Source organism: Ptiloglossa arizonensis, chromosome 10 (genome assembly GCF_051014685.1).
Source record: "Ptiloglossa arizonensis isolate GNS036 chromosome 10, iyPtiAriz1_principal, whole genome shotgun sequence".
Taxonomy (NCBI): domain Eukaryota; kingdom Metazoa; phylum Arthropoda; class Insecta; order Hymenoptera; family Colletidae; genus Ptiloglossa; species Ptiloglossa arizonensis.
In genome coordinates this window covers 9,565,273-9,580,124 of record NC_135057.1, presented here as the reverse complement: position 1 = coordinate 9,580,124, position 14,852 = coordinate 9,565,273, and the positions used below count along the sequence as shown (strand labels likewise).

The 14,852-nt window shown below is 47.0% G+C and overlaps 1 protein-coding gene across 7 annotated transcripts in view; it reads left to right on the top strand.

The window, feature by feature from the left end:
- Nucleotides 1-14,852, top strand: part of Bdg (sodium-dependent transporter bedraggled) — a 31,703-nt gene that overhangs the window by 8,412 nt on the left and 8,439 nt on the right. The gene's annotated exons all lie outside the window — the stretch shown is intronic.

The window sequence follows — 14,852 nt, the reverse complement described above, 5'->3', positions numbered from 1 at the left end:
CCGCGGTGTTCGCGATACCGTGTTGCGGTACTTTTTCTAGCCTCTTTCGCTCGAAAAATCGTCACGGCCGTTTAGCCGTGGTGGGGCGCGAGCCGCGTCAAAAGATCGAAGTTTCGAGCGTGAAATTCGAGACGTTTTTAAATACGCGCGGCGTACGAAAACCAGACGGGGGACGAGGGATCGCGTTTGGCCTCGGGAGGTGTTTCATTGTTAAAAGTACACCGCGGGACGAACGGTGGAACAAAGGATCGACGAGTTATTTAATTATTATCTTAATAAACATTCAACGACCACGATCGAGCGTATAAAACCCGACGTTAGCGAAGCCCGCGTGTCGAGAATAATTGACGACGCGAAATTGCGACAACTTCTTGTGATCGTTGTGTGCACCATCGCGGTTGGTTATGCGCGCTTTACATTTCCGCCACGAGTTCACCGGGCTTTGACGCAACGTGTTACGACGAGCGCCCGCGCGCGATCAAATCGGAGTCAGTTTTCTACGCGTGCATCAATTAATAATTTTCCGGGTTACGCGCGTGGGCTGCAGGATCGATACGCTCCTAAATTATTCGTTGCGCCATCGTTCGAGCCGAATACGTCGAACCGTGACTAATTTTACGCGCATCGATTATCGGGGAACGTGGGATCGGTCCTTTTTCCTCGTATCGTCCTTTGTACGTATTTTCGTCGCGGCACCGATTAATTCCTGGAATTACACGGTGTTCCTCGAAACAACGCGAACGATCGTAATTTCGACAATCACGGAAATTCGTGTTGCGTTAAAAAAAAAAAAAAAAAAAAACGTCCGTGAGAAAAAACAGCCCGCAGACGAACGACGTGGCGTGCGATTCGATCGAGTCCGTGAGGGTCGATGATCTCGATCGCTCGGAGATTGTTTCGCCGTCGATGAACCGTGTAACCTGTTGCGCAATCCACAATCTAGCGTCGTGGAGCAAGATCTTCCGACGGAGAGAAGTCGGAAGGTTTCCTTGTACGCGTCTCCGACGTGAGAAAATTTCACGTCGAGGAGATCGTACCCGTAAAACGCATCGAATTTTAACCGCGAACCACCACCATCCTCTCGCGATTACCTCTCGGTTCTTCGTTTCACCGATTCTCTGTTCTTCGTCCCCGTGGAATCGCTCGTGATTATTCACCGAGAGAACGTAACAATTTCATATTTCGTTCCGGAGTTATTCCCGTTGTAATTATTGTTTTCGACGAACGATCGATGAACGATAAGGCCCGTGGTCGCGACGGTGTGACAGTAACGACGCGTTACACGTATTTCCATGTCAACGAGACCATTGTAATTGAACGTGATCGCTTTCCTTCGTAATTCGATGGTCGAAGCGTGCGTGTCATTGAACGCGGGAGATTAGCGTTACCGCCCGTCATTCTGGCCGGTTTACCAGAGTCCACGGAACGGTTTCTCTGTCAATGAGCAGCGCGAGCAGCACGTTTCTTACAAGCGTCGTAAACGCGGGGCTTCGTCGATTAATCGCTCGAAGCAACGACCGAGAGAGACGCTTCCCGAGAACCGAGAAAGTTCAAAGGAACGATCGTTTTCCGGACCGTGACCGTCTGTGTATCGAAACCCCCGACAATACGCCCACTTCTTTCATTGATGTTCAACGTGCACGCATAGTCGCCGTAAAGAATGTTCGTACCCGTTGCCGTGGCACGCAACTAACCGTGCGCAGTTAAGTATTCGCGTACTCCTCTTTCCGTATTGTACGTTTGACATTTTACTCCAAAGTCCGAACGAAAGGATTCAACGACGTAGAAAAAGCCACGTTGTTCGTTGAAATGGAAATTTAGACACTCGGCGGTGTCGATACGCGTTCGAGAAAATACGGTGATAACCGATCGGTGTACCGAACAGTTTCGAGAATCATATTTGTAAATCTTTATCCAGAATAGAAGCGATTCTAGACTCGCTCGTTAAAATATCAATTCGAACATTCGGCGTACCAAAGACGTTCCTTGAACGGTATTTACAAATATTTGTCCAGACGGTATCCGTTTACCGTGGATATTATTAATATATTCGAGAGAGTAGACGCGTCACGTTTCCGCGTACTCTTGTATGCAAATATAAGAATACAACGTGTAATTGCCTCGATTCTCGAACAATGAGAGTTGTTTTTGGGTCAGTGGTAGTACGGGAACACGGTGCTTCGGGTCAACGGTACTGCTCGATGTTGTTCCCTTAACGGTATACGGCTGTAATAATCGCGGTTTTATTCTCTTTGAAGTCTTGTAATTGACACGGTGTTTTCACTCAAAAATCGTGTCCGCTTTCAGAACCGATCCAGACGTTTCTAACAAGTCGACGTTTCGAATACGAGTTCCGCGGATATATTTTCCATTTTAAAGAAATTTAGATCTCTAATTTCAATTTGCGATGTCGCGAAGTCCTTGGTTACCCGTACACGCGTTTCTTTCTATAAAGGAAAATGTAGCTAACGCAGCATCGTCAACATTGACGCTTTAATGTTCGATTCGGTGATAAAGGTACGTACTCCATATATCGCGTATTTACGTTTGTTGCTGGCACGGCACGGAAATCTGCATAGTTATTTTGAAACAAATGCATGGCCAGCGCTTGCATTAGAGTGGCATGCACGTATACCACCAACATTTGTTCTTATTGATTATTTCCCAAGCGAAGCCGTTGCCTTTGTTCAAGTCCACCTCGACGACCAGGTATTCGTAACACTGACGCCAATTGCCGTGTACGCTCTAACGATTTTTTCTTATCAACAAGGGCGAACGAAACACCAACGACTCTGAAACTTTCCGCGCGAAATAAGGATTACGCCGTTCTTTTCGACGTATTTTTCGCTTCGCTTTACTCGGCGGTGCATTTTCTTTTAATTTTATCGAATGGAAAAAATGAAAGAAAAAAAAGAACGCGTGTACGATTACAGTGACGTCGTTTAAAGAATCGCAAATACGCGTAACTACGTGAATGACGAAACACGGTGAAAATAGAAAATTAATTAAGAATACGTATGTATGTAGCGGGCCGTAGAAAAGAAAGTATTCGAAAATATCCACTGTCATGGAAACATCAAGATAACGGCCGTACGATCTTCTCGTAGAATCTGACGTAGAAGAAAGATCCATCGTATTCCTAGTTGTTGTTAACGAGTGAGCAACCGGTTTTCTCTCACCCTCGGTCAGTGTCTTTTGTTGCGCGAACTTTCCCCTTGAATTTTAAGAACTCGTTTCGGTTTTGGTTGTCAGTGTCATTTCACTCTACAGAGACATCGATACGAGGATTTGCTTGGTTAGCGAAGATTAAAGGCTCTAAACGACTCGTCGGGAAAATCGTGTACACCGATACGTTGCAAAGCCGTGTCTGGTGGTATATTCGGAGAAAGTTGGAAACATGACCAGAATAGGTGCAGGCTCGGATATGATTCGAGTTAATTACAGAAGTTTGACAAGCGCTATTGTTCGAGCGCGATGAACTACCTTTTGTGACGTTTTCGTGTCAGCGAGAATGACTTTACCGGAATGAGTAATCGACTCACGATGCTGGTATGCGAAAAAAGAAAAAAGAAATACAGAGTCGCGGTAGCGTCGTTCGTAAACGGTGGACGAAGGTACACCTCTTGTATCCAAGACAAACTGTACGTTCGATAATGGCGATTAACTAGAGCGAAACCGAACGAGACACGAGTGAAGTCTCGAAGACTTAGAAACGTCTTAAACCGGCGCGCACGCGCGCGGGCGTGTACTTTTATTTTTTTCAATCTTTCTTCTTCCGAACGATAATGCAGCTAAGTTTCGAATAAAAAGACACCGTTTGCGCGTGCTCTCGCGTTTCGAAGCGCGCTCGTATATCAAGCTTTAGAAAGTGTGTACATTTTCGTCGTCGAACGGGCACAAAAATTCGCATACTCGCGTCCCGGCTGTTTCTCTTATCGATCAGGGACCGTTTCTCCTCCCGCTCCGATCCGGCACGCTCGATCTTCGAACAATCTCGATTTTACGAAACGCGTTTGAAACTCGAGCCAATTCGTGGAACATCGAATAGTCCGCCTATTGTAATTTATATTAGGATCTGGGTGTCGAGCGACCAACCATTGTGCCCTTTCACAGGAATAAGAGACGCCCGGGCGTCACTGTGGATCTTTGTCGAAAGAAACTTGGAGGGCTTTCGGACTGATCGTATTCGTCACCGTAATTTGTAGGTGGTGCACCCACGTCGAGTACGTTTCTCGCGTAACCTGTCCGTGTGCAATTTAACGAACGTCTGTTACGTCAAAATTGAGAGCAACAACGTACATAAGTACGTACAACGCGCGGTTAACGATCGTGTCTCGTTGACTCGTAAGACCGTTTTGTGTCTCGCGCTAGATTGGACCGTAATTTGGGTTAAAGAAGCCTGGGTGGGCACGTATTTGTTATTGAAAAGATTGTTTTCAATTGCGAGCGACACGCGTGTGTATACGTTTTCATCGCGTTGCATACGTATACATGCGTACACGCACATACACACCAGTGTCGCATAATAAGTGCACAGAGGCTTGGCAAGTATGGGCGTGCACGTTTACTTCCCCTTCTACGTTTTCTCGTTTCTCTTTTCTCCAACGACGATGTAGTGGTCAGAGTGCGTGGCTCCGGTTCACCTTCCTACGCGCTGTCATTGTCTGCAGCACGTTGAATGCAACTGCATATACGTGTCTTGTACGCACCGGCGTACAATGAATACGAAACACCGACCGAAACTCGAGTTTTACAAATGCCACTCGCGAGATACGGTAGTACAGAGTGTGTACCAGCCGCAAGGGAAACTCGTGTCTCGTTATCGATAATATTGTACAGAGTTTCGGTAACGCCTCGATAGAATTTCGAACCATTGTAAAAGGTGAATTTATCGGGCGACGAAGAGAAATTAAAACGGTTCCTTCGAGAACTGGTGTAATCGCCATTACCGTGTAAATCCTATTAGGTCCAAGCCTTGAGGATACAATCACGATATACCGTTAAAACCGTAAAAACGGTATCATCCAGATGAGAAGAGATTTCGGTTAGAACGCGAGACACGTGAACGTTCGATATTGTTTAAACAGAATCGACAAACGAAACTAAGGTTCAAAACGGTTGCAGATAGGCGTTAGCGTAAACAAGTTCACTTTTCACAAAATAGAAATTCCGAAATCACCGTTTCGCCATCTGTTTCGCAAGAACAATTTGTAAAAATGTTCTGCGGGTAAAAGTTTCTCCCCGTAAAAGTATCGTACGAGAATGGATATTTTTTTTTTTTTAAGGAACAGTCCGTACAGAATCGTTAGAAAATAAAATTAACCGTTTTTCTTCAATCTCCGTGGCAGAACATCTTCGGGAATTTGACATAGAAGTATATCGATATTTGCGTAACGATTGGAGAAACGATCGTTCGTTCGTTCGGGGAATAATTAACGCGTGTTTCGTTTCAACGAGCTAGTCGTTGTAATTAAGTAAAACACTTTTGGAAAATGATTACTCGATGCGACCGATATCCGGACCTATTCCCTCGAACGACTTTAATTACTCGATAGCCACGCGCACGATTATAAACCGAACTTTATGGCACGGCTGGCATCGCGATCAAAACCAAAGAAGCGGCCGCGTAATTACGCGAATGCAAGAAGCAGCGAAGCGAAATTTAACGAGCGCTTTGCGATAATTGTTATAGTCACCGCCGTGAGCGCTGCGGCTAAAATAAAACAGTCGATCGTCAATAATAGTACAACGATTTGGTCCGCAAACGGGAAATCTATTAACGACGTCGTACCTTTCGTTTACCTACGCGGTTGAATCTCCAAGATTATTGTAAAAGGCGCGCAAAACTCGCAACGGGATTGTTCAGATCGTCTCGACGACCCTGTGTAACTTCCTAACTAGGAGACGATCGTTGAAACGAAAGAACGTCGTATAAAGCTTCTACCTACTCCCTTAGGAAAATTTAATTCCGGTTCGAAGAAGCGGGGATTTCTTTGTTCTTCGTTTCGAATCGTTTCTTCGCGCTGGTCACCGTTTTATTTTTATTTCTATCCATCGTAGTTCACGAGACTGCGTTTTACCAACGGTATTTCAGCCGCATCTCTTACTGCCTGTTCGTTTTGCACCGGTCCGATAAAGACGTCGATAGCGAATAAAATATAGTTTTCGAACGTCGCGTCGGTTGTCTCATGGGATAAAGAAACGAGCTCCGTTTCGAATCGTTAACGAGTTCATTTAGAATGCACGAACACCGACGCGATAACTTTCATGAAAGCACGTGGAACGAAAAGGCGCGGTATGTACATACGTATACCGATAACCGCTGATCGCCCGTATTACATGCGGTTTTCGGTTTTGTTCGTCTTATTTATATTCGGCGTCTCGTATAGAACGCGCAGTCTCTACCTATAAGTGTGTTTCGGTAGGAATTTTTCTGCGGTCGAGAACGAGACGAAACTGAGACGAAAGTCGCCTCGTGCCTGGCGTTTGCGGTGTTACCGTCTCGTGCACGACCAACGAGCAAACTTCGAACTGAATTTCTTGCTATAACGAACTCTCGAGTCGAGTCGAGTCGAGTCGAGTCGAGTCGAGTCGCGTAGCATCGAAAGCGACGACAACGTCCGGGAAACTTTTCCCGTGAAAGCGCGTTTCTTTTATTTTTTTTTTTCTTTTCTTTCCTTTCTTCCGTTTGTTTTCGTGTTACGTCAGAGGCCACTCACGGTGACGCCTCGTAGCGTTCAGGCATGAATGACATTTTTCCTTCCGACACGACCACGGTGTCGTCTTCGTTTGCGACACACCGCTCGCGATTCAAAAACAATCCCTGGACACCTCTCCTCGCCTCCCTGTTCCACAGTCACGTTTCCTCGCTCCAATTTCAGGCGTCGCGTGGCGCATCATGTGGGTCATCGTGCCGTTTATATTTACCGAGAATTCTGAGCGATTTCGCGCGTATCGTGCCAACCGTCGAGCGACGACGATTCGCTTTCAACCGCGCGAACGCGTTTGTGTTCAAACGGGCGGTTGTTGTCGCGCACCGGGAAAACCGCGGGCGTAGATTCGTACCGATCGAGGAAAATATTTATTCGGAATGACGCGCGTCAGTATACGATTTCACTGCGTACGTTTCCATCGTATTGTGTTCCATGGCGCGGTTTTCATCCACCGGTTCTTCGATTCCTCGCGGAGAAACGATGGGAAACGCGAAACGAGTCGGCGCGGCGCGTGTTCACGGAGTTAACCGTTCTCGCTTTACCGGTTGCATACAAAACTCTTGCCAGCTTACGAAACGAAAAACACGGGCATTTCGGAGTAAAAGTCCCCGTTGGACGTTAACCCTACGAGTCGTGCGTCCTCGCATCCATAACAATTCCAAACATCGATTCTCAATCCTCGGTACCAATGTGCGTTTAATTTCGTTCGTAAATCCAGGTTCCTGTATTTTCTTTTTTTTTTTGCATTTGCGTCGTTGCCCTTCGCGTTACGAACGATTGCGCGAATTGCTCGAACGTAACGCGGTGCAACGCGCGACCGAGAACGCGCGCCAACTTCTTTCGTCTTCGAATAAAATTCAACGTGCCAACTGTTTGCGCGTAACGGGTCGCAAGACTTTACCGTTGATACGTCGTTATCCGCTCGTCATCGTCGCGCGAGCGATTTCGTTCACCGACGATCTACTTCGCGAGCGAGCGAGCGAGCGTTCCGCTCGAAAATAGGTACTCACGGACGGACGGTTTCTTTCGCGCGAATCCTCGTTCCGTTGGGGCGAGAGTCGGATCGAGATGCAGGGATCGTCGAAACCCGCCATCGACTTTTCGAGCATCACGATTTATCGTGATCGTCGCGCGAAATTTCCTTTCCATTCCGGCGACGACGAGTGGGAGAGAAACGACGCGGCGTCGCGCTATAAATAAAGTTCCCGATGCACTTGCAGCGCACCGATGTATCGGTTGCAGCACGTGCAACCGTGCAACCTCCTACCTTCGCTGCTGTCCTGATACCACGGCACGGTTGCACCGACGCATCGAAGTCATTGTTTTCCGCGTTAAAAACGGAGCACCCGGTGAGCAAGTAACAAAATCCGTTTACACCGGAAACTCGAAAGAGAGCAAACAACCCTCGAAGAGACGTCGAATTCGTCTTGTCTATTGTGGCGCGCTGACGTTTTGTAAATATCGTTCAAACAAATTTGAAACCCGATCCTGTTGCGTGCACGTAACAAAAATATTACGCTGCTCGACAAGCTTAATCTTTCCGAGTAATTTACAGCTTAGTCAGCCGATCGTTTCGCATCGGACGAAAGACGTGACATTCGACACGTACTTTCAAAAGACAAGTTCGATTAAGTGCCTCGTTTGTCCGACAATATTGAACTTATGGAAACAAAGGAGAGACAATGAGAGACGAACCCAACGATCGGAGAAATAATCGGTTAACTTTTACTCGCGAATCGTTTCGTTTGGAACTCTCTTCTTTTAATATTTATTCTCGCGGTACTTTCTCTAGGGGAAACAATAACTTATATTACCGATGTTTCTCAAAACTTGTAAAAAATAAAATTTAATTTAACTTTTCAAGCGTTCGAGAACCTTCGTGTTATCGACGAATGTTCTGTTGTTCTTGCAAATTTTATACAAGTTGAAACTTGTCTTTATCGGAACTTATAGCGTGGGAACCTATTAAAATCAATCCCCGATTCGGATCTATGGTCGAGTCGATCCTCTGAAAAACGAAAAGATTCCATCTATGTTTCCCGCGCGCTTCGGGACCCGGTATACACACGGAGGAACTCCGCGCGAAAAGATTAATTACTTACGATAAATTACGTACGAACGAGGTCGAGCCGTAACGGAAGTGAATGGCGCAATCGGGAACGGTACTAAAATTTAAAAGGTCGATATTTCACAGAAACGTACGTACAAATGTTTCGTCAAATGTATCGTCGATGAAACTCGAAACTTTCGTCGATAGACCCCGATCGAGAGTCGCAACACCTTTTGTTAAATAGAAATTTGATTCGTTTCCACGTCTCTCCTCGAAACGTGTCTTTCGATCGTCGTAGTCACGTCGCCGCTTGGACGAGCGATGAGTCATGTAGGAACTCTCGCGTGTCGTCGACGACTTGCAGCCAATTCGACCTGAAATTCTAGGTCCTCGTTCAACGATCGGCGTCGTTTAATGCCGATTAAGAGCGAACGAGGATCGGTGGTGGTCACCGATCGACGATGATCTCGATCCTCCTCCGAACGATCGAAACGGGCGACGAGCGCGTACACGTGCGCTGTCTTGCCTACCTTGTTTGTCACGTGACTCTCTGGCCGGGTACAGTTATACATCGACTTCAGAGGGATTCTACGTATATACGTGCGGTTCACCGGCAATAACGTGGCCAGTACAACAAGTCGTCGGTAGCACGAACGATCGGAGAATCTTCAAGGTTCGTTCGCGGTAACGCGACACGCATTTACCAGGGGCCAGTGAAAAAGTTGAGGCGCGCACCGGTAACGTCGATTTTTTTCTTTCCGTACTGACTCTTCCCCCACCCGCCACTCTCATTTCTTTACCGTGACACTTTGTAAATCGACGCAACGCCGTGACGCATTTTTCGTCGAACAACACACCTCGGTACTGTTCGCGTCTTTTTTTTCACCGCGACCAAAGAGCGACGAGACACGCGAACTTGCCACCTGAATCTATAACGGAATTGTTGTACGAAAACAAAAACCGGTACGAAAAATTTCCACTCCCCCTCCGTCGAAAGATTAAACGAAAGAGGAACGTTTCACCGATTTTCGGGCAAGTGGTACTCGTTCTTCGAAAATCGGACTCCAAACTCGTTTCTCAAGGTGATAATTTTCAGCGTCTCGTCGTACAATTTTCGAAAAAGGCACGTCGCGGTTGCTCGGCAGTGTGCGTACGTGTTTTTTTTAATATCTTTTTTTTTTTCACCGTCTCTTGGACGACGCTCCACCGGGACCAGTCGATAATTCGCGCGACGAAGCAAGTTGGCTCGTACGTACCGTGTATAACGTGACGGTGCGCAAAGTGTTACCGAGTGCCTATATCCCCGCTTCGAAGACACGCGTGGAAGATCGAGGAGTGTTTCTACGCGACCGACACCTTTTTCTTTTAGTCTTACGGACCTCGAAAAGGCGACTTCTTCCGCCGGTTGGAAGCGTCTTCGTTCGCGCGGGTCTTCTCGTGCGTTCGTGATTTAAAAAGCGGAAAAACTCACGAGACGCGTTTCTGCGCGCTTGTGCTTCACGAATTAACAGCTCGCGACTCGAGGGACTGGTATTTCGAAAGGTTTGCGTTCGTTCGGTGCGGTGAATCTCGCGACTTGTGGATCGTCCTGTATCCCGTACACCGATCGGTGCTCGAGTGGCATTTCTGCGCGAATCTAAGCTCGCGGCGAAATTAAGAGGAACGACTGTGGCCGTGTACGAAACGACAACGGTCTTCCAAGGATTACGCCCGGAGCGTCGTATTAGTCGTTCGTAGATCTTGGCGAGCGCAGTTCGCCTTTAGCCGCGGAATCGATCGTCGTCGCAACGGGAGGCCACGTGCCCGTGTAAAAAACGTCGTTTTCGCTTGGTCGCGTCGCGCGAGGATTCTGTTCGGTGAAAGAACGAACACGAAGAAGGAAAGAAGAAAATCCTACAGCTCCTCGGGGAAAAAGGTTTCTTTATCGTTCGTGTCGTAGAGAAAAGAAAGAAACCGATCGCGATCGACACAGATCTTCCGCGATCCAACGGATCGAAAACTCGTTCGTCGAACCGGACCGAATCGATCGAAAATCGACGTCGTTCTTCGTTCGAGCACGCGACGAAAGAAGAAGAAAAAAAAAAAACCGGTAACTGCATTGCGGCGCGTGCAGCTCAAAGTCGCGATATCGATCGACCGTGCAAAGTGCATCGCACGCGTTGCTCGAAACTCGACTCGTGAATAATTTTCGGTAATTCTTCTCGAGTTAGCATCGGAAGAGTGCCTCGACGTCGTTTTCCTAAATGTCACCGATGACGAGTGTCGTAAACACAACGCGACAGCAAGCAGCGACGATACGAGGAAGAAGGGAACCATCGTCTGGTGAATCGGTCCTCGATCGATGATTTTTGAGCGCGAAACCGTGGAAAAAATTCAAAGGCTCGCGAAATCGATGAAACGTGTAACACAAAAACGGAGAGGAGGAACGAGACGTACCGTTTTCGCATGAACGTGAAAACGAGCCAGAAGTCGTACGGGTCAAGACAATAGAGACAAACGAAGCCGTAAAATCGTCTCTCGAAAGCGAACGGACCGGAAAGGCTCACGGTTTTGAAATTCGATTGTTCGTAGCTTGTTAAACCGGTAGATGCCGGAAACCTTGAAGCCTGAGGGAGAGACCGGTATTTTCGCACGATTTTCCTTCGTCGAGACGTAATTTTCTCGAAGCTCGTTAACGCGTGGATGATTCCAGATTGGTCGCCCGGGGAAAGGAACGCGATAAAGTTTCAAGGAAATTAGTTCGGTGGTTGGCCTCATTGTATCGGTTATTAGCGGAGAGCCTGTTACCCGGATAGACGGGCGGATGGGATAGAAGCGATCGAAGGAAGAGGAAAATCGATAGACACCGTGGAAACGAACGGTCCGGTCGTTGACGTCGTTGGCGTGACATGTGTTCAAGATGAACCACGATCCAGCGATCTGCCGCCAATACTTCTACTGTAGTCAACGTAGGCATCGTATCAGGTATCGATCGTAACGATTCGTGTTCGCCCGGATGGCTAATTAAAGTTTCCGGGCGTTTCGATTATATGTTTTCTTCGCTCGGTTGAATTCCATTCGAACCGAAATCGAGTGTCGTTCGACGACGAGAAACGAGTATTACTCGCTGCGAATCCTCGCCACGTTAATCACCGGAGATAAACAGCTGTAAACGTTGTCTAAGACGTTTTCTCGCGCTGTACGATACGGTATCTCATCGCGAGCAATTCGTTCGATATTTGCACAGCTTTGCACGAGGCTAAAGAACGCGTGGAAATGTATCAGATCGCGGATATGACTGGGCTTTAGGGTAATTGATAATTCCTATACAAAGGAGAAATTTACTTAAAATACGCGCGAGAACAATTGTGGAAAATTTTGGATGGTTGTTTTCGGTCTACGGTAAAAATCATCGCTTACGAATATTCTGTATATATTTCGCTTGTTCGCAAGAGTGTACAGACCCTCTTGCGAGGACCGGGTCCTCTCGAAAGATTCTTTTGCACGAACAATTCGAGGATAAACGTAATCGCGTCGACGCAATAATTTCACGATTATTTCTGCTCTCCGCGAAGTCTGTTAAATCGATTCAATGATGGATTTAACCTTTGCCAGATCGAGTCAAAAGGAATTGCCGATCACCGATGACTCGTTTTCCTTGAGAGATCGAGTCGCTGGAGCTAGATAGTTCTGCGATCAAGGCTCCGAAACTGTAGTCGCTTTGTTCGACGGAAAGATACCGAGTAGGGAGATACGGACGGCGACGATCGTTTCAAACGGAGATTCGAGCGTTACCGATAAATGCGAATCAAGGTTGTCAAATACGTTGAACGGGTCGCGCGAATTAGCCAGTTTAGAAGGATACCGTCGAGTCGACGTTTCTCGGCTAACGCGAACGTGACGTTAAATAAGTTTTTCCTACCATCGACATTAACAATTCGATCGAGCACGGTGCCTTTTGCTTGCAAATAAAATATATCGTTCGATTGAAACTATTTTGAACAACGTATCACGGCTGACGACGACACCGGTACTTCCGTTTATTTGCGCGCATATAAAATAGAAAATTATCGCCGTCGCGCTTACGCGACCTGTTAAAGTTTGTTTAACACCGGTGTGTCGCGTAACACGCAACCGTCGACGTAACACCGCGACGAGGTAATTTTAATTGGCGTTCAACTCGCGAGTCGATTTTTCTCTTTACCGGGAATCCCGTATCGGCCATTTCCCGCGCGAATTTTAAAAGATCGACGGTGATTTAAACGGAGAATAGTCCTACCTCGCGCGCACGCGCATTGCGCTGAAAATGCGGTCGGAGCACAATCTCGCGTTCGTTCCCACGATCCAGTTGCAATTCGGATTGCATCGTGCTCTGCGCTGCAACAGCGTGCGCATATTTTGCGCGGAGCGCCATTAAGAGTAAAAAAAAAAAAAAAAATAAATGCAATCTTGAAAATGGAACTCGTTACTTTCCCGAAACGTTTGTCCTCGTCGCTTCGTTACGTAACCATTACGCATTTTAATGTCTCGCGATAGCTACGACGTAACCTTCGTCGCGATCGAAGCGAAGTTTATCGGTTAGACGATCGATCGATCGCGTTCGTTGATTCGATCACTTTGAATTGGATTATCCCGCGAATTTAACGCGAAATCATCGCCGAAGAATTCGGTAACGAGGGGTATGACGTACCCATGATATTCTATCCACGTGACCGGCGTCGCATATAAGTTCGCACCATAGAAGACTCTCCACGGCTCGCGTAAAAAATATGACGCCTTCTATTTTAAGAACTGAAGTTTATTCGCAAATACCGGCACGTCCTCCAAACCCAAATGTTCAGGTTCTTTCGATTTCTCGCATTTACGTCGATGCCCGCTCGCGAATTCGACGAGTAAATATTTCTTCGGGTGTCCAAGACAAACATTCGCACGAGTTAGATGTACATAAAATGGACCAGGTTGACATTACCACCACGATTTGCGTCAATATTGTCATCCCGATCGGAGAAAAAGTAAAAGTGATTTTCGACGGAGATGCTTCAGAGATTCGAAGGTGACCAAGGGTATCTCGCGTGGTTTTACGTTCGATTCGACCGTGATGGTTCTCTGCGAAGGAAAGCAAAATCGAAGTTCGGGAGACACGTTTCGTAAGAATTCGTACGATCGTTTAGGTAGTTTTCTGTCTACGTGTAGGTAGGTACCTACTACGCGGTACACGTTGCCTTTCCTGGACACCGTGTCGGACCGATCGTCTCCCAATTCGCCGCGTTTCGCCTTGAAGCCTCTCAATCCAATTGCGGATACGCGCAAGTAACCGTCGACCAATTATCATACTAGAGACATGACAAATGTTCGAACGATGGAAATATTTTTCGCGATGTCGTGTCTCTTTCGCATAACTTTGCCAACTTTAGTCCAGACGGACCACGGTGGTACAGACGTACTATCGCGCCGAATCTACCGTTCGCGTGTCTCTAATCGCGTGCATTATTAGTACACACCGGTAAAGGTATCGTGGTCATTAGAAGCGGTCAGTTTATCGATTAATCGATAAGAACGTTCCGTTTCTGCTCGCAGTGGTTCGCGCGAGTCTCACGGGCCAAGTTTCAATATTTTCGGAATTGAAACCGGCCGATATCAATCATTTTTATTTTCCTCTAATTTTTCTCTCCTCGTCCCGTTCCTCGCTATCTGGTTGCATACTCATTTTGTTCCCCGGATTAGGTTAACGGCAGCTTCACGTCTCTCGTGTACCGTTACGTACGCTTATTTCCACTTTTGTTCGTTAATTTCCTTTTGTCTTCCGCTCGATTATTTCGTACAGGTTCTTCGCGCGACAATGATCTATTATTGTTGTAAAAACGGATCGAGGACGGTTTATCGGCACGAAAGAGGTATTTTCGCGTTGCTCGCGACGTTATGTAGCGCACGGTAACAGGGATTCGTTATCCGGGAGCGACGCGATCTTCGTACTCATACGCGTATGAATAATTCACGGATGGTCGTCGTCTAAAACGTCGAGAAGGACTACGAGATTGGTGCAACGAAGGCAACGTTGAACGATAAGTTTCCGTATTCCCCGAGCGAAACAAGGTCCAGTTGTGCCTCTA